This window comes from Epinephelus fuscoguttatus, linkage group LG10 (genome assembly GCF_011397635.1).
Source record: "Epinephelus fuscoguttatus linkage group LG10, E.fuscoguttatus.final_Chr_v1".
NCBI classification, from domain to species: domain Eukaryota; kingdom Metazoa; phylum Chordata; class Actinopteri; order Perciformes; family Serranidae; genus Epinephelus; species Epinephelus fuscoguttatus.
In genome coordinates, this window is record NC_064761.1 from 24521051 (window position 1) to 24540558 (window position 19508).

General features: G+C 38.1%; 1 long non-coding RNA gene across 2 annotated transcripts in view; it reads left to right on the plus strand.

Moving 5' to 3' along the window:
• Nucleotides 1-19508, plus strand: part of LOC125895826 (uncharacterized) — a 96048-nt gene that overhangs the window by 19879 nt on the left and 56661 nt on the right. The window contains exon 4 of one of the 2 annotated variants that reach the window (XR_007450209.1): nt 10846-10933. The exons of the other annotated variant lie outside the window; for it this stretch is intronic. This is a non-coding gene — a long non-coding RNA (uncharacterized LOC125895826). Of the gene's footprint in view, nt 1-10845; nt 10934-19508 lie in introns of those variants that run through there. 2 annotated transcript variants of the gene reach the window in all.

Sequence of the window (19508 nt, forward strand, 5' to 3'; positions counted from 1 at the left end):
TGGATGTGATTTTGGCAGAGGGATGGGCACCTTCACATCACAATATTTTTTGCCAAAAAATGTAGCACTTCTGTCATTTTTTTAGTATTCTCTGTAGTGTTTTTTCAGGTATTTATCTCTGTTGCAGTGTGTTTACCAATAAGGATAATTAAGATAATTTAACTGTGGATTTAAAAACTAGTAGTCTGATAATTTATCCTGTTGCATTTGGGATATTTTATTTAATTTTGTTTTATTTTATTTTATGTATTTTATTTGATATCCAAGACATTAAATGTTGTAATTATAATGGTTCAATTTAAAAATAATTACCTCCTAAAAACACAAAATAAGGAAATATTTGTACAGTTACTGGATATTTCTTAAGTTAACCGGTATTTCTGTTAAACAGAATGATAGAACGCATTTTGAGTAATAAGTAAATTAAATAAATTGTTATTATAATCTCTTATTATTAATATGTTCTGGTCACCAACATTTAATTTCACATCTGTGGATTGAGTTTAATATTGATAGCAAAAAAATAATAATGTTGATAGCGTACCTCAGTTGGAGGGGAAATGTATCTATGAAAAACCTGCATCAGGAAATTAAACTTGCCATCTCTTTCTTATTTCATAAAATAAGTTATTACGTTCGGTCACCTTTTGTTGTCACAATCAATATAGTTATTTTCCTGGTAGTAATTGGGTTGCTATGCAGAAAAAGTCCAAAGCTTTCCCTCTCTGTGCCACTGACATGCGGAAAGAATAGTGATGAACAATGCCAGAGGACACAAATAAGCATCCTCGTCGCTGCTCCCAGAGGTTTGTGGATTGAGGTCTGGCACGGCACAGCACACAGGCGTAGTAAGCTTTGGGATTCAGTTCCATAAATACATACCCATTAAAGCTCAACTGATTAATTCATCATGTTTATTTTCATGGTGGATGTCATGTAGCCTATATATAAACTCTCTGTAATCATAAATATGTCAAGGCGCCAAAAGTTTTGAGGGCTTCTGAGGCACATTTTCAGTATTAAATTTGACCTAAAACCTAAATACGCACATGATGAATGAAGGATGGAGAGAGACAATGGATTTTTTCTCCTTCTGTTGCTCTCAGTATCCACGTAGTCGATTGAAATGTCTATGCTGTCATGACAGGTTAAAAAGAAAGGAAAGGAAGGACATTGAAGTTAATATCATCATTCATTAAGCCTTTTATAAAAACCAAGTATGGTAGTGCTTTGGTTTCCCTGAGCTTATTCTTTCAGAAATACAGTGCGAGCATATTCTTCTCCATCTGTCTTGAGAAGTTTCAACCACAGCGAGTGTGAATTCAATTTATTTCCTTGTGCCCTGATTCACCGCAAATTGCTTAATGGTTTGAAACTCACTCCTGACAGCACCATTAGAGACTTGTACGGAGATAATTTCCAGTGAGGGCCATTAGAGTTGTTTTGTGCGTTATGCATTTTTTTAGTATTGGAATGGGGTCAACCTACAATTGTGCTCTGTTGGACAAAAGTGGAAAAGAAAATTTAAACCACTCTAAATCAGAATACTAATTACAGAAACCACAGATTTTAGATACGCAAAGAAAAAACAACATGCATTTTAAGATAGAAGCCAAATAAATAAAACAAGACAGAGGTATCTGGGGGAACTCTTCTGCTTCTTACAACATGTTGTAATTAGAGACAGTTTTACATAATGGTCGAGAACAAAATGGCATCCGGTGTTTACAGGAAATAACTCTTTAATTGGGGGATTGTTATTGCTGAAGTTATCTCAAAGTTGTCCCACTGTCAAACAGAGCTGGCGCGCAGACTGTGGAGCTTCACTTATCCTCCCTCAGCCCACTACATCAGATGGGGGATGATTGCAGTCTTGAAATCAATGAAACCACAAACCTTCCTGATAATAGTCCCTCTTGAGGTGTGGTGGCAGTTACAGTTGGGGCACTATTTATCTGTCCACCTGTCTGTACCGGAGACATTTGTTGGCGCAGTATGTGAATTGTACTTAATAATGATACTTAAATCTGCATGATCATCAAAAACTGTTAACCTGTGTGAGCAGACATAATTTTATTGCCAAAGAAGCATTTTTTGGGCAATGCAACATTCATTCACCAGGGCAATCCAACGTGATTTAAAGGCTAATAAAAATACAGCAAAGACTTAGAATTCACAAAGTGCAAAAGTGCAAGGAAGTGATAGAGTTACACAGAATTTAAAAAGTAAATTTGAGCAGTTTAACGCATGTTATTTATGATATGGAAAATATTTAATCAATGTTTTACTGATGGACTCATTGACAATCTTTTATACATAAATGGTGAGTTAGCAGGTTCTTGATGTTTCTACTTTTTGTTCTTTAGTGTTGAGAGGAAACACTCAGGACACTTGTACATGATGACACGTTTGTTCTTTGGATTTGTGAGATCATGCCCCCTGGAGAAACATCCACAGATCTCTAAATGGACCGTTCTGACAATATAAAAGTCTCTCAAGCCGTCCGATCAATCATTTCTTTCCACTGCATTATTCCCCAAACAATAAAAAGACAATACCAGATTAATATATAGTCTGTTCTTTGCCCGGATTTATCCTTGTGGGGCGGCCAACATATCCTTGTCTGAAGTCACCAAGCAGTAAGAAGGATTTGGTTGACAGAGCACAGCGGGCCAGGAGATGTCTCTGCATTTGAGGTCACTGGTGGATAGCAAAGTTATCTAAAGCCCCAGTTTGCGTCGATTTCTCACCCCCAATCCTGGAGTGAGTGTCAGAGATTAGTGGTGCATCCATCCTCCGTGACCTCTAGGAGCTAAAGAGATACTGCGTTGCCATCTTGTGACGTGTCAGACAATGCAAGGGCAAGACTGTCATTTCAATGCCATGCTATGCCACTGGATGGCCCTTTTGTTAAATGCTTTAGAATGGTGGCCTTGCATGTAATTTCAGCCAGTATGCATTATCATGGGCACCTTCCCCCCCATCTGCTGAACTGGCTTTTAGAGACAGCAATTTTGTTCTGCAGACACATTTACTGTATCACTCACAGTGGGAATGCACTTAAGTTATGTGGGAAGGTTGAGAAGAATTTGCACATCTTGGGAGATCATAGGATAATCTCAGGAGACCATTTCTGACACTTAAGTCCTTTAAGATGTTGTGACTGTGATTGTGAAGACTTTTTTGTTGTGATCTACCAATTTTGTTATCCCTCTTTGTCTTTCTCTCTGCAGCTTCTCTGTGCTGCAGCAATACCTCATTTTTACCCATTGTAATGTCAAAGCTTATAAAAAGAATCTGTTTAGTTGTTTCTTAGCGAACTGAAACTGTTTAGCCTAACCTAAATGTCAATTTTAATCATACAGAACATGTTTTTTTTTTCTATAAAAATCATTCATTTGTGTCTTGCTTTCTTTACAGCATAATTGGTTATTTGATGAAGGTCCATAGTCTGATGATTAATTGACGGACCCTCATGCATGATTAGCCAACCGTCATTTGATATTCAGACCTGAGATTCCGGCATCTCTCTCACTTTGACTGACAAGCCAGTGGTGGAAATGGACAAAGCTAATAGAAGTAGTGTCAAAATGTCAAACGGACCATCTCTGAGAACATCAACAAAATGTCTGTATTGAATCTCTCTAAGGCCTCAGTATTCCCTGACCCAAACCACAGAACTCAGTACAACGAGAAAACTGGCATAAAAACCTCAGTCAGATATCTGACATTCCCATTTCTGAGACTGTCAGGCCTTCTCCTGGTTCAGGCGTTGTGTGATGTATAAATCGTTCCCTGAGGAAGTGGAGTTACTCAAAACACCGCAGATTCCTTCCACCATGTTAGAAGAGTACACGTCAGGCTATACCAAGAGGCATGTTTTACAATTTCTTGTGAAAAGATGTGCTGAGATGTATTGAAGTGGGGTGTTGGCATGGTTAAAGCATTATCTCAGACAAACAAATAGTGTTTTCTGAATATCAGCAATGATAGTAAAACCCTCAAAAGCAGCACGCTTTCAGTTTTACACTTGAAATCATAGTAACAAAAAAAGTAGAGCAGCAAAGTCACCCATATTCTGAATATCATCCCTCCAAATGTCCCTAGTGAAATCATTTAGTCTACTTAACGAGAATGACCTTAAAATTACACAGTTGGCATACTCAGCTAGATCTCTGGTTTTGTCACTATATTGTTGTGTCTGTTATACGTACAGTAGTATAAATATTGTATGTAATATTGTGTACTATTAGTGCTTTGGCCAGTACACATATGGCCCAAAGTAAAACTCATAAACCTATCTCAGTAGGGACAGAAGCTACTGGAGGGGCAAGTGCTTTAATAAAAAACAGGAAATCCCCTCACCTCCAGCATTTTTGGGGGTTTTCCACATTTTAAACAACAGTGTACATTTGCACAGACATATTGTCTGTATGCATCTGATAAACTGTTCTTTCTCTTTATCTAGATCTAGATCTGAACAATGAAATGTAGGACTCCGAAATGTCTGTATCTATTTTGGCAAATATGAAAAACGGGGGTGGGGGATCATTACCTCGGGTCAACTCATGCAATGATTTGCAACTCCCTTTAGTAAGTAATTTTTATCTAGAGATCAGCAGTGTCTTTCCTGAAGGAGAGATCCACATTTTTTGTAGAATAATGATTGCTCAACATCATATGTTTTATGGAGTAACTGGCAACTTATGACTTTGGATGACAAATAATACAGTTTCAAAGGTGAACTCAGGGTAGAAGGAGTTGTTGTGAATAAGTAAGATGTTGAGTTTTGGACATTTCTGCAGTACATTCACAGCTCCTCACTGCTTGTGGGTGCTGTGTGGAGAGCAGATATAACAATTTGGCAGGACAAATTAAATATGGTCCATAATGCTGCGCTACGCAGCAAAGGTGTTTGAATTCATGGCCCTTCCGGTCATCAATTACTATAAATTGATGATTTTAAAAACTGCAATTACACCGAGGGTTGTGAATTATTTAGCAAGCGCAAGAGGGATTACAGGGACATTTTCCACTCTATGGCCAATGTTTTCAAGCAGAACTGTTTACTTGGAAGTTTTTATTTTCTTATTTTTAATACCCTTCGTCGGCATTAAAGCACACTGAGAGAATACACACCAAGCAGGTTTGTTTTTTACTTGACAAATCAATGGGATGCAGTTTATTAGATACATTACAATGATTGCTAAAATGCTACGCATAAATGTACACTAAGATTGTCTGTGCTTATGTTATCTGAATTTAAATTATTTTGGGCACGTCTGTAAGTGTTTTCCCAGTCAAGACACTCAGCAGCTAGATGCTTGTTTTAAGTTTTTGCTCGGGTTGTCAAGTTCATTTCAATGCATGTGACACAAGAGTTTCATGTGTACATATTTGCAGCAAAAGAGAGTATGAATGTCACTGGCATCGAGCAGTATTTGTGTGTTAGTGTGTATTGAAAACAGTGGTTGGAAAATAAACCGATGTATCTGCTCTGACTGACTGTAACCTGACATTTAAGTTAAAACAGAGTGTCACTCTTACAGTGCTGCTGCGCTTTGTTTATCTGAATTATAGCTCTTGCCATATATTGCAATACTATGCTATTGACAAGCTAACCACAAGGGATGACAAGCAACCGCCACAACTGCTATGTTCACTTTTTTTTCTTTTTTGTTGATGCTTGGCCCTTTTTGTTTTACTCTTTAATGCATGTGTATTGGATGTTAAGTAAATTCAAAATGAAAACAAGATGCTGGGAGTGAAGGACAGAGAGAGCAGTGCCAATGCATCAGTGGTTTTGGATTCCATCGGGCGTGGCTGTGGCGCGTTCCAGCTGCGACCCTCCATGCGACCTTATACCACACTGGGAGTGTGTCAGAAGCTGAGTGATAGCCTGCCCGATTTCGTTGACTGTTCATTTGGTAATTTTTCCTTAATATTTTTCCTTCTACCACAAGTACAGTAAGTAAGGTTGTAGGCCCAGGCTAGGTAGTTAAATGGAGCTGATTTTGGCTTGATCTGCTCTGTGCAATGCGTAGCTGCTCCACCATTTGAAAAGCAACAGTATATCTTATAATAACCTAACAATAAAGCTTATTTATATTAGTACTAAAATCTGGATAAATTAAGTAATTAAAAAAAGAATTGGGCTAATGCTGCATATCATGCTGTTAGCCACCCTAAATCACAACAGGGAAAATTCTTTGACTGCGGCAGCCCTAATCTGAATCTTTGTTGGTGGATGTGGAAGAAAGGAAAGGCTGAAGGCATGCTTTAGCTATAGATACTAAAGGTAAAGTAAAATAGGAGTTGCTTTTCATTATGTCCATGCTCTTGACTGGCAAAAAGCTTGCCATGTGATGGGTCATGTTTATTGTGAAAGTGTCAGTAGGTCCATACAGCCAGACTGGACTGGTGTAATAACCATATAATTTGAGTTGTCAGCCCCTTTCCATGTTGCAACATAGAGAAGGAGCTGTCCATCAAGTGCTGCAGCTTGCCTTTTAAATGGACCTTTTCAAGTATACTCGCCGCTCGGGCACTTGCATTCCAGTTTCATGCATGGCGCTTTCATTACATTACAATTTTAAGAGCACTTTGAGGGCTGTTTAAGTAGTATTTAAAAGGAAACTATTCGTATTACTCTTAACTGAGTGGAACAGACGGTCAGGACCTGAGTCATACCACCAATGATATGGCCTTGGCTCAATATAGGCTGTAACAATATGCCTGGCAGTCAGGAGTTAATGATGAGTATTGGGAGGAATGACATTATCTCCTTAGTGTTCATCTCCAAGAGCGCTGCCACATAATGTGCTACCTGGGCCCAAGGCAGAATCAGTGTTCGTACCTAGATAGGACCCCAGCTGTGTGTTCCACTGAGATAGCAAACCACAAAAGTAGCCATGACCAAAATGCTGATAATGGAATCAGTGACATTTGATGTGTTAGTTTAATCCCCCCACTTTGAGACTCCCTCACTTTATTTATCAATTCATTTCGTGGATTTGCTCCAACTTGGCTGAGAGGGGGTTGGATTTGTGGCTGCAGGAGGACTTTCAGTTGATTGATATGTTATTCATATAAAACCTGTCCTGATTCAATGTTTATAACTATTCCGCCCTCAAGGGAAGTGGTGGACATTTGCGATTTTGGCCTGTTATTTTTAATTTATGAGGAACTAATAAAGACAGCAGTTTTTATGACCTCATTTTTTTGAGGTCCCAAAATTCTAATGACCAATTCCCTCAGTCAGAGCGGTTGCCATGTGATTTTTTTTTTATTGCTTTATTTGACAGGGACAATACTCATTGATCAACAGAACAGGGAAAGAAAACTGTAAATGAGCCAAACTTAGTTTAGAAGGGTTATTTCCATTCATTGTCCCAGACCAGTCATTAAAAAGCATCATAAAAATGGAATAAATTGACATCTTATGAAACTCATACACACAAAATGATAAATATGCACAAAATAGTATTAATATTGCAAACACAAATTAAACTTTTTGGTACTTGAATTCTAAAATAAATTGCTTTTTCTGTCCACTAGATTTTTTTTCTTGTTAGATCAGCAGAGGTCAAGTTAAACAGGGTTGGAAGGAAGTTGGTCAAAACAAATATGGGGACATCTGGGAAGGAAATCAGAAATGTGTCTGGTTTTCTGGACCTATTTTGGATTTTTTAATGAGAATGGAAACAAGGACATGGATATGCGATTTACAAGGAGTGTGGTATGAAAATACAGTACTCTAGGAATATGATAAACATGAGGGCTGACACAAGCCACCATCCAGAAATAGCCTTAGACACTGATGGCTAAGCCAACATAAATTAGCTCCACAGAAAAATCAACCAACAGCGGACACACTTAAATTAACAAAACTACCTTCCAACTCTGAGCGAGCTAAGAAAATAAAGCAATCCATCACCGACTTGTGCAAAGACCAGTCCATACCATGATATGGAAAACAAAGGCTTTTCTTCCATGTTTAAGAAAATGGAGCCTAGGTATGTGACTCCGTTGCGACGATTGTCACCGAAAGGTCATAACCAAGCTCTTCTGAGGAGTAAAGCTTAAAGTTGAGGAATCTTTGAGTGCAGCAGAAATGGTTGCATTAACTCGCAATGCGTGGATGTCCATGGCAAACATTGCTGACCTGCAACATGCAGCACAAGAATTGGGGACTGCCAAAAAACCTAGTGGTTGTAACCATCAGCATTTCTGACATGAGCATTGCCATTTATTTAGCTACATACCTGAAGGGGAAGTGTTTTGCCCACATGCTCGATCTGACCTCACTACCAGTGTTTAATCTGCCAACAGTAGCCAGTCTCATGAGGAGAGTGTGGCACATAACTGACTTTTTGAACAGATGCACAGTGGCAAACCACGCTTTGGAGATAAAACAGAAAATGTAATGGCTTCAGACCCATAAGCTCAAGACTGATGTCAGCACAAGATGTACCAGTGTTTATGAAATGCTCTAGTGGTTCTTTGCTCAGCGCTGTTGTCTTCCGGAAAAGAATGAGCAGCACAGACATCTTCACCCTGAATGAGAAGGTATTATAAGATATTGTCTGGGCCTTGAAGTGGCACCCACTGTGATGTCTGAAGAATAAATGGTTGCGTCGTTGTTGCATGACACACAGGACAACATAGGTGACACAACACTGGTCAGAGACATCAAACAAAGTGTCAGTCAAGGAGAGAGATGTCACTGCAGTAGAGAAGAAAACCCTCTACAATTATCGACCCTTGACTCCAGGTTAAAAACCCTGCCATTCTTGTCGCTTGAGGAGAGACAGGACACCTATGTCAGAGTGGTTGCTGGGGCTATAACCCTTAAGGTTAACAGAAATTTTAATCATAATGTTATAGATACCAGGACGACACATCACTGGCACCAAAAGATCCACTAAGCTGGTGGAAAGAACATGAGCAAGTTGATCATTTCCTAGCCAAGCTTGTGAAAAGATACCTTTGTATCTCAGGCGCTAGCGTCTCAGCAGAAAGAGACTTCTCAATGACTATAAACATCACCACAGAACAAAGCGGCACTCACACCTCAGAGCATGTTAATCAGAAGAATGCTGACATTCCGTCACTGTCCAATTGTCTGAAATGTCTTTTTTTTGTCACAAAGCCAGCATCAAACAGTAGCACATTTTATGTTTTTTAATTTGAGAACACGTATTTTATTCCAATTTAACATTACAGTACTTTTAAATTCCCCAGTTGCTGAAGGGGCTGCATAACCTTTTTGTACACGTTGCATTGTTCAAAATACCTGTAATACTAGTCCACAGTCCACGCATTTGAATTGTAGTAAACATAGTCAAAGTTAACAGAATGCAAACAGTTCAGTTTGTCAGGTGCAAGCCTAATTAATGACAGGTTTTTTTCACAGTTTCGATCAGTCTGTCAGCTTGACAATCCCATTTTGCTGCCGTAAATATGATTGAAATGGGATGAATCGATTTCATCTTATTAGATAAAACAGATGTTAACAAAGTTTTCCTTTTAGGATAAATTTGCAGTTAAAAAAAAGGTGATAGATTGCAATATAGAGCATTATATGTAATTGCAGTACTCAGCACAAAATGTTTATTGTCGCAGTAATACTGCATCGTGACTTAAAGGGATACTTTAAACCTTTAAACTGTGGTAAGCTTCCCTTCATCTTACCAGCAACTAGATCTCCCTGCTCATCTCTCAGCTCAAATCTGAAAAGGGTCATCCTGCAGATTTGAGCTGGCTTTAGGGTTGTTGCTCAAATCATAGATTGTACTTTTGCATTTTCATATGCCTGCCACAACAGACACAGAGAGTATAAAAGCAGATTGAGAAAGAGAGATCCACCTTTCGTCTCTCTTTCTCGAACTGAGATCAAATGGTAAAACTAAGCAGTACTGATCAAATATAAACCAAGATGTTGTTACTGTGTTGCCTCTTTCTTGCTCCAAATGTTTAGGTTTTGGTAGATAGTGGTTTAGCAGCCGGCTGCCATATTGTTTCCTATTTTGAAATGGAGAACCTTGCATTACGTCACCCACCAACTGGAGCATTTATTTGTCCGGTGCAGGGCAGTGCTGCAGCCCTTTTCCCCTGTTTTCTCTGGTCATGGAGCACCAACTTTTGAAGTACTTGAGTCTTTCTACAGCATAGACACACCAGTTTTTTAAAAAGATTAGCTTTCCAGTGGTGAAATACTTCTTTAATTGTGATAATATTGCATCATGGGGCCTTAAAAATAGAAGGTTGTTGCTAAAATCGGAAGATGACATATGACTTGGAGGTTATCCTCCAAGCTTAAGCAGGTACACTATCATGATTATCATAGTAAGATAGCGAATCAACTTATCTTGTGTTGCCTATGTGAAGTGAACGGCTGTAATGAACCCAGTGAATTAGACCAAATCCCACCGAGAGAAATGCACAATACACCAACTGTCTCTCTCCCTCGCTCTCCTCTTTACCGTCTCCTGGCCTCAGCACACCACAGAAACGATAGATATGATACTGAGGTTCACTGTCTGAAATGCAGCATCAGGATGTGTTTAAAGTTTGCACCACCCACCAGCACTGGCCTCTAACACTGGACATCAAGGAAAATATAAATTCATAATTTCCTTGCCGGAAACTGTGATGTTCACAACTTTCAGTCAAAGAGTGGAAAAGTCCCCTTGGAAAAAATGAAAAGAATCACAGTGCTGCCCGGGGCAGTGTTTTGGTGCTGAGCTGAGGCGAGAGCGGCCGATGCTGGTAGACGGTGCTTCTCCTAAACGTCCTGTAACTCCATTTCAGACCTCGGCAACATATCTGTCCTTCCTTTGATAGACTGTGACCAGCATGTGGATGTGTGGCTACGCAGTGCAGCAGCCAAACAACGCCTTGTGACGACAACAACCAACAGCTGCAGCAAGAGGAGACGGTAAAAAACAGAGCTAGTGAAAGAGAGAGTCGCCATTTTGTGCTTATTGTTGTCTCATTTGCGCTCTGATAAACAGTAGATTATCAAAGTAAGTGCCACATCACTGTTTTCCAATACTGTAGCTGCAATCTCCTGGCTATGGTTATGTATTAACATTGCCACTGACTATTAAACACACACCTATTCTGTGTTGAAGAAAGGATGTTTATTGTTAAACAGGAAGTAAAACTGAGTAGAGGGGGGGCTTTAAGAATGACACATCTTCTATTTTTAAAGTATTGAGGGGTTAAAAGTACACATTTCAAAGCTTTTTATTTTATTTAACCTTTAAAAGAATATTTATACTGTCAAAAAATATAAGCCTTAGGAATATCTACGTATGTAAACCAAATAAGCCCTTGTGGTGTGACAGCCTCAAGGTTGAGAAGCTCAGCACTAAACCAAAGAGTGCTAACTGCGACTAGCCAGCAGCAACTGAGACTAGTTAGCTGGTTTCTAGTTGCTATCACTTGGTCAAGAGAAGGAATTCAAAATGTCCTGTTATTATGGTTTTTATCGATTATGCAGCCTAGGTCACAGCTCACCAGAGGAGATCACTTTGGGGATTTTTGGGGATATATTTGTCCTGAAAGCCAGACACAGACCAGCCATACTCTGACTGTAAAATAACATAATCTACTAATGTAAAATAACGCCTTTAAAAAAGTACAACTACATTACAACCAAATCCTTCACTAATGAGAGAAGCAGCCGCAACAAGGAAATAGAAGATGCTGAATTATGAAAAATCAATGAATGAGCTGTATGCGAGAGCCCGGATATCATAGGCTGCTACTGTACATGCTGTATGTGCTTTTTTGAGCTGCACGAGATTACTATGCAAGAACAGTGAGCTTTCTTCCTTGAATCGACTTCAGAGCAGACTGTTTTCAGATGCCTCTCCAAGTTCTACCACATGCCATGATTAATTCAGCCGTAATGTATGTTAATGTATGTTAATCTGTGTCACTGATATGCTAATGAATACCTAACTCCCACAATCCAACTTGTCCATGGTGGCAACACACACTCGTTGAAGGAGGTGCCATGTTGAAATTCTGAGGAAGGATCGTCTGTACAAATTGTATTTATACAGTCGGCCTCTGCTGCTTTGTGAGTTGTTTGTGGCAAACATGAGGCTTTCCTTGAATGTTGTCCAGCGTTTCTGCAAAATTATCAAATGGAAATACACCCAGCCTTCGGAATAACAAATGATATTAATATAAAATAAGTTGGCATTTCATGTCATCTTTTTTTCTTTGTTTGGTTTTGTTAGAGTTCATCATACAGAAGAAAAATGTCAGATTTTTTTCTTAATAGTATGCTTACTCCTGGACTCCTGTAAAAATACACATTAGAAATAAGAAGGCTAATATGTTATTTAAAATTGGAGCTGTCATCATGCTTTTTAAAACAAAAGACACAAACACATAACGAAACATCTGATAAATCTGAGTTGTTTTTTAAATGCACAACATCCCCAAGCAATATGATCTCTGTATTAACAGTAGATGGCACCAAGTCATCGTGATGTAAAGACTGAGATTTAAGTTATTTTCAATCCAGTTCCACCACAAATGATCGGGTTATGGGGTGAAAGAGAAATACAATATATGTGGCCATCCATAGAATTACTCTCCTGTATTTTTGTATTTTCAACTTCCATATTTAGACAAAGTCGTGAAATACTACTGCAGTTCATAGCTCATTTGAAAAAGAAAAAAAAACCTCTTTGCAATCAGATCACTGTGATACAGTTTTGGAGCATCCATGCTGATATTGTTATTATGCAGGTGATGTTTATTGCAGCTGAAAGCTCGTTGCTTGTGTTGCTACATTTGTTGAGTGGGAGATGCTCTGTAGAAGGGTTGCAGAGGTGTTTATAACTACAGCAAAATACAATCACTGTAAAATACATTGCAGCACCAACTAGAAGAAATGTCAGGGACAGAGTGAAGGTTTGTTTGTCTGGAGATAACTCTCTTTGAACCCTGACCTGAAGGCTTCCCAGCTGCCGCTGCTACTTGCTGTACTTTTAGAGGCCTGAATGTCTTGATGGTATCTGGTCGACATTCTTCAGCTGTGATGCATGTTGTAAGCAGAGGAAAACCATGTTACATTGCTTTAATGCACTAAATATTTGTTGTGCCTTACCTTAAAGTTCATGGTCAAGTTACCTTGTCTCCAAGAGGACACCTGCATCCATGTAAAAATGACTTTGAAATTAATATTTTTCTGGCCAACACTTGACTGAATATTTTATGATTTCATTCCACTCTATTTGTCTTGGTTTGTGACAATCAAGCCATTGGAAAACAGTCATCAATTATTCACATTTGCTCAACAGGCTCATCAAAATTTATCAGAATGGTCAAATGACAAGACAGCTACTAATACAGGAAAAGAGCTGTTGAACATTTTGTTTTCATAATTAAGTTTTTGAAGACGACGTGAAAACATAATTAATGAGGACAAGATACAAGATGTTTGATAATGATATTGTTGGATCAGGGGCGCAATGGGTGTGGAAAAAATTATATGAGAGTGAAGTGTTGAAGGAGAAGATTGGAGTCATGTCTAGTTAACTTTCCAGCATATACACTGCATTACACAAACATAATTACAATTTTCTTGGTCTTTTTTTAAATCTGACATACATCATTTTACATGTTGTTCTAACTTCTTTAATGTCTTAAGTCGTAGCTCCTATATTTAAGTCTTTTTTTTATGTTAAAGCTTTTCAAAAAGAAAATGATTATTCTGCACCTGAACTGGTGCATTTCTTGGGCAGCATTAAATGTAATCAGGACTCATCATTGGTTTTGTGCTTTGCAATTTTCTAATATAAGTGCAGAGGTTTAATTTGATAACAAAAGCTCCTTGCGAAATACTTAAATGACATTTAACTTTAACCTAATTTTCTATATGAAGATTTATATGCTTTATTGCACCTGTGTGTGATGCAATTTTCATTTCATTTCTCTTCATCAACTTTATTTTTCCAAACTATTAATGATCAGGAAAACACAGCCTACATTCGCACTCATAAACACACTCTGGCCATTTGCTTAGTCAATGTTGTAAAAGATAATGACATGTTGAAAATAAATGAGCCCACTCATAATCATGCCTAATCTGCCATTGCAGCCCTTCTTGCGACAGACATTAATCACGCCTGCATCCAGTGGGATATTTTATTTGCAGTGCCTCATGATAGGTAAGTTAGAGTAGACACTTCAGCCAGATCTGAGTTGCACTGACTATAATACAATGACCACTAATTGCTAATTATGAAATTCTCTGATGGGCAGAAGCACAGTGGGTTCATCCCATTATTGTTTATTCCTCATTATGTTGAGCTTTGTGCTAATGATTCCATTTTATTCACAGCACATACACTGAAGAGTTTACCTGCTGTCATGTGCAATATATACACTACGTTGGATATAGTCATTGCACATAGGTCAACACTGCACAAAAACAAAGCTTTAAAAGGACTGTTTTCAACTGCGCCATTTCAAAGTCTTAATTGAATTTAAACGATTGTTTGCTTAGAGGGCCATAAAGTCCCTCAACAAAATGTCTCTAGAATGGAGCCATAACATCAAATGAAGTCTTTAAAACAGTCAAGGAAACATAACAACAAATCTCTGAACAGCTCAACTGTAAAAACTAATTGTTATTGTTTGTGGAAAACTCTTCCACAAAGCAATTCGGCTTTGAATCAAGACGAGATTTAAGCAAATATATGGAATGTAATTTTACAGCTTAGTTGTGTTCCTGCAATTCCCAAATGGTCACCCTCCGGATAGACTAAAGATTGCACCACAGCAGGGCCACTAATGACTCTAATAGTTTTGGCGTTGTGAAAATACTGCTCAGCAACCAGCACTGATCATACTACAGTATTTGAGCTTTTGAACATGCAGCGCAGGCAATTACTGCATATCGATGGTTAATACATGGAGTTTCGCAGTTGGTTCCTGCCACGTGGTTTTCTTTTCTTTTCTTTTTTTTTTTTTCCCCTGAAAGGCTCGGAGGCCAATATGGCAGATCACCCTCGCAGGGACACTTTTCTGCACTACTGCTGCCAGATAGTATCATTACTAATGACTCCTAAACCTGTCATCAGTTTCCATCAAAGCATCTGCTCGCTGCCCTTTACACATTATAGGTTCATGTAAAAGTCATTAACTGTGTTTAGATATAGAGAAGCACTAGTCAATAACATCAGTGTGGGAGGGAGCCTCGTCTCGCTCAATTCCTCCTTGAAGTTGGCGTAGATCTTCCTGAATTTGTGCTTTTGTTAAAAGTAATTTGTGTGTGGAAAATTATGTTTGTACCTCACTTTATGACAATCTTAAGGTACCCATAAGTATATAAATATGGTGGAAATTCATAAATTATGCTTCATAAAAGCAATAATTCTGCTACCCTGAACCCGCTAATGTGTCTTAAATTGACTTTGTCACTACACTGTGTAGTTACATGAGGACATTTGCAGTTCTGATGTTCTGGGGCAAGTGATTTCTTTGCAAGCATATGAGCCTCAGCTCATTTATTAAAGTAGGACACCCCTGCGCAGCCTTCCGCTCTGCAGTATTATTGTACAGTACAAGAAGCGTGACGTGACAAGAATAGCAATTTGTTCAAGGAGGCATTTTGCTCTGTGATTGACAGTAACTTCTTATTAGGTTTATTGCCTCATGGTTGTATGTGCTGTTTGTAGGGCATATAGCAAGTCTTTAAGGGAAACTCCTTCAGGCCAGATTTTGTCTTCCATTGTTGTGTTAATAGAGGAGCCACTTACTAAGTTTGGGCAATTGTGTGGGTGTAGTCATGATTGGATGTATACATTGCCTCTTTGTTGTTTGTGCATTTTTGTTATTTTGTTTTGCTAATTCAGTGGTCTACCTCCGAAGGACAAGTGCGAGCTACTGCTCAGTCGGCACTGGCTGGTTGTTGGGCCAGTGGTAGCCAGTTGGAAAATCTAAACACAGCCTTACTTTAACACTCACTAGTATGAATTCAGCCAAGGAAAGAACACACCAATTTACAAACCGCTGTCCAAAATATGTCCATCAACACTGATCCACATCCCCTTGAATTTAAATCTGAAGCATTTTCCTGTAATATTAAATGTTCATGACTGACTAAATATCAAAGTTAAAGTTTGGAAAAAAAACATCCAGCTAGCAGCTAATGATGCTAACTCCATAAACAATAACAACAAAAAGCCTCAGGAACGGTGCTGACAGAGCTAAGAGTATTAACCAGGGGGGAAGCAGAGGATGGTCACTACTCCATTACCCCTCTATATCTTTACGTAACAAATAATGGTGAGTTGCTATATTAATGCTCTGAATGTTGCATACAGAACTTTTTATTAATTCTTATCAATAATTGAACACTAAAACTTTCTGTGCTGTGTGCATGCAGTTTCATCAGATTTGATCGACAGTGGCATAAGCAAACAACCCCATAGCTGTCATCAGATTCTGATTCATGTTTTGCTAAATCCTGATTGGTGCATCTGAGTGTGTGACATCATCTATATCCAACTGATGCCCGCCCATAGAGAGGAAAAAACAGAAATACAGAAATCTTTCATATGAATTTACCAAACCTCGGCAGATAATAGTGTGTTCTTGTAGGTCACTAATAGTAAAAAGCAGTCTGAGAAAGTAGGTTTTCAGGGCATTTAAATTCTGGAGTGAGTAGGCACAGAGGTGAATGAATGTGAATGAAGGTGCGTGTTTGCCCATTCAGCTCTCCACACTGCTCTGTGCCGTAGCTTTAAGTCTGCTGAATGACGCATCAGTGATAAGGTTTCTAGGTCTGTATTTGGATTACATTGTGACCAAATCCAATTATAAAGTGAATTTCTTAAGAGCTTATGTGTGAAGAGCGTTGAGATGATCACTTGTCCGATGTACAGGTACAGACCAAAGCTACAGTGCGTGTATAGCCCTTTCAAAAAACCCCATGAGACTGTCTCAATCAATTTAGTTTCACCTGACCTATTTATTGCATTCAAATGACTAGGGAATAAAGCTAATTTAAATACTGAAGAGTTGATGTTTGTTTCACCCTTAGCTATTGAGTGGGTCTTAAATTATACATCTGTGGTTGTAGTGGCTCTCGGTTGTCAAGGAAATATATCTACCATCATTGGTCACGGTAGGGTCAGAAGGCTCTCTTTGTAACATCTACACACCAGTCCAATTAATACATGTTTGTTCATGTGGTAATCATTTCTCTGCAAAAACATTTGCTGCAGAAATCATGGTCAGAGCCCTGTCTGTATGGCATTCATCATGCTTTTTGAATTTTTACAGTTTGAAGTTGCACTCTTGTAGTTTATAGATGTTATTGAGAGTAGAATAAGCTCTTTTTAATTTGTCTGAACTTGACTGAAAGTGGCTAACAATTATTTCATGTGGCATTTACAGCACAGTGAGATACAGTATCTCATATTATCTGTCCATCCATCATTCCTTTTTTATGCATTTGCTTGAGGGTAAAGAATGAAAAAGAACAGAATTCAATTGCAGTTGGACTTTTCAGGTTTTCATCACTTTGTGTTCTCGAGGAGTCGTTCTTGTATCCAGTTTTGCAATGGCCATAACTTGATTGAATTCCTGCCATCAGCTCAACTATTATATTCCAAAACACCTCTGTTCTTCTATACTTCTTCATTTCTGACATTCCAATTATCTTTGCATCAATCATTAAAATCTATTAACATTTCATGTGTTTTTTTTATGGATTATATGCTGCAGTTCTCGTCTTAATGCTGAAAGGATTTTTTTTCTGACTGAATAAAAATTTTACTGCTCATTATATTTGATTCTGTATGTCACTATATCAGGCAACATCCAAATGGACTCACATACACTTTCCTCTTACTCGCGATTGTAGCAGTATCTGGTATTTTATGGTACGCAGTTTTAATCAAAATTTAAGGTATTTTTCTCCTTTTTGTACAAGTTGGAGGATATAAACTAACACTGCAGTTTTGTCTGAAGGTTGTATGTGAGCTATGCGGTACTTTTTTATGGTCTGATTTAACATATCTGCAGCATTAAATCTAGAGGCATTGCGGAATAGATCCTATATAATACACTAAATACCACAGTGTTAAGATAATTAAATAAATTAATTCTTGTAGCCCTTGTAATCAAAAAGGCTGTAAATAAAATAATGATTATTTTAATTATCAATTAATCTGCTGTTTATTTTCTCAGTTTGTTGTTTTGTTGATAAAATTTTAAAGTTAGTGAAGTTTTTAAATGTCTTTTTTTTTGTCCGACCAACAGACCAAAACTCAAAAACATAAAATTCACAATGAAAATAAACAGAGAAAAGCAGAATATCCTCATATTTAAGAAGCTGTAACTAAAGAATGTTTGTCATTTTTGATTTAAAATTACTTAATAATCAATTATAAATACATTTGCCAGTTTCTATTCTATTGACTCTGTGGTTTAATTAACTAAGCATTGCATCTCTTGTGTAAATATATTTAACCGATGCAATCCCTTTGTTGATATTATGCATTAGTGTGACTGTGTGCCAAATATCTTTCACCATCTCATAATTTAATACTTACAGATTGACTACGTTCACTTGCATGCACTCCAGGATTTACCAGACACACTGATGCCATTGTATGACAGGGAAATGTTTGTCCTTATTCCTTCTGAAGCTGTCACTCTCTGGGTTACTTTCCAGAGAAACCCCATGGTAAGATTCATTACAGCCAGGAAGGGGATCAGTGCTGAATAACTTGCTCATGGTGGCTTTTAAAGGCCTCCAACCTCCGCAACAACAGGAACCTGAAACTCTATACCATATCCATTAAGTGCATAACTTAGCGTGGACAACACCTCCACTGAATGAACTTGATAGGATTGTATTTGTCAGCAGAGGATCAGTGTCGGGGTTAGACTTGGGTCTGATTTCCAGTGTTGTGTAGATTTGAAGTTTTTTGAAGATTTTTCTTGACAAACTCACAAAGGTCAGAGGTAAATTATCCAACAGTGGGCCTGTGTGGCTCAAAGCCATAAAGAGGAGGTCACAATTTAAATCTGAGAGCTATGACACAAGATATTACAATGATGAAAGAGGAAACAGATCTGTCGCTGGTAAGTCCAGTATAGTTTGGTGGCTTGCTTGCTCCTTTTACGACATGATACCACTGCTGGACTTGGGTGTCAAAATACACCAGAAGATGACATTCCTGCATGGTGAAAAGATATAAAGCAACAGGAAGAATGTTATATTAACATTTCTACCACAAAGAAATATACTTGGATGTAACCCCTTTGTACTCACCAGCATTTAGATTTGTAACTGTAATTTAATTGCGTAGCTTTTCTCAGTAACTGTAACTGATTACGATTACATTTATTTTGTGATTTAATTACATAACTCTGTTACATGTAACTGGTTACTCCCCAATGCTGCAAATCAATAATATATGATAATTAAAACACTGGCAGGGGCCGCTCTTCATAATGAGCACTTT